Source organism: Leptonychotes weddellii, unplaced genomic scaffold (assembly GCF_054177405.1).
Source record: "Leptonychotes weddellii isolate Sample4059 unplaced genomic scaffold, ASM5417740v2 HiC_scaffold_32641, whole genome shotgun sequence".
Lineage (NCBI taxonomy): Eukaryota > Metazoa > Chordata > Mammalia > Carnivora > Phocidae > Leptonychotes > Leptonychotes weddellii.
Genome location: NW_027924764.1, coordinates 1 through 1,353, shown reverse-complemented (window position 1 = coordinate 1,353; position 1,353 = coordinate 1). Strand labels below are relative to the sequence as shown.

Below are 1,353 nucleotides of genomic sequence, written 5' to 3'. Positions count from 1 at the left end.
GATGTCACATCTCATGTCACCCTTGAGACCACCTCTCTGGGACCCTAAGGTGATTGAGATCATCCGATTATTCTCCGTTCTAGAACTGCACACTCCTCTTGTGACATTTCTTACGCCCGTATAAAGTCTTGCCTGGTTGCGTTTTGTGCATCACTTTCCCTCCATTTTAAGCTCTCGGAGGGGAGGGGACGCGTCTGTTTCCTTCTCTGGATTCGAAGGGGCGGCAGGGGCCTGAGCCAGCTCAGCCCAAACCAAGTGTTCGGGGGGGAGGGCAGCGGGTGGGACGTGTTTAAGGCCCAGGGAAAGGGCTGTGGGAGGCGAGGAGGGAGGCTGGCGTCTGTCAGGAGGAGGCGGTGAGGGGCAAATGCCCGCGCTGCTCAGGCTGGAAGGTCCGCCGCCCAGCCGGAGCCCAGTGACCCGGAAAGGCTCCCCTGAGACGGGGTCGCTGCCGGCAGAGGAAAGACGAGCCGTGGGTGCTGGTGGTTTGGGGGCGCGGGGGGAGCCACCGACGGTGCCGCCGTCAGTGTCTTCCAGGAGCCCGCGGGTGACCGGATTGTCTCTGTCCCCACAGCTCATTTCTTATTGCAGATGAAGGGCGAGTGTCATTATTCCAACGGGACCGAGCGGGTGCGGCTCCTGGTCAGAAACATCTATAACCGGGAGGAGTTCGTGCGCTTCGACAGCGACGTGGGGGAGTACCGGCCGGTGACGGAGCTGGGGCGGCCGGTCGCTGAGTCCTGGAACCGCCAGAAGGACTTCATGGAGCAGAGGCGGGCCGAGGTGGACACGGTGTGCAGACACAACTACCGGGTGGGTGAGAGTTTCACGGTGCAGCGGCGAGGTGAGCGCGGGGAGGGGAGGGTCGTGGGGGGCTGCATGTGTGCGTGTGCGTGTGTGTGTGTGTGACTGTGAGACAGAGACTAGGGCAGGAGTGAGCGTACAGGGTCTTGAGCAAGTACAAGTTACAAGGATCCACGTGAGAGTGCGACGTCAGGGACAGTGTGGTCTGTGTGACTGTGCGGAGTGTGTGGTTGGGATTGTGTGGTTGTGTCCATGTGTGACTGTGAAGAGTGTGGTTGTGTCCTTGTGTGGCTATGGGGACAGTGTGGTGTGTCCGTGTGTGACTGTGGGGACAGTGTGGTGTGTCCGTGTGTGACTGTGGGGACAGTGTGGTGTGTCGTGTGTGACTGTGGGGACAGTGGGAGGGGTGCGCTGTGAAGTGAGGGGGACGAGAATGAGTGTGAGCTGGGCTGTGGGCCTGGATGTGGGGGATGGGTTGGGAGAGTGGGTGTGCGGGGAGGACACAGGAAGGGGCATCTGGCATCCTTGGTGGCCCCTGAGGGAGAGGTGAGG

General features: G+C 61.2%; 1 pseudogene across 1 annotated transcript; it reads left to right on the top strand.

Annotated features, from left to right (window-relative positions):
- Nucleotides 1–230: 230 nt before the first annotated feature.
- LOC145719165 (HLA class II histocompatibility antigen, DR beta 3 chain pseudogene) lies at nucleotides 231–841 on the top strand (annotated as a pseudogene). Its single transcript, XR_014142213.1, has 2 exons — nucleotides 231–469; nucleotides 572–841. The product of XR_014142213.1 is annotated as an HLA class II histocompatibility antigen, DR beta 3 chain pseudogene (transcript).
- Nucleotides 842–1,353: the final 512 nt, after the last annotated feature.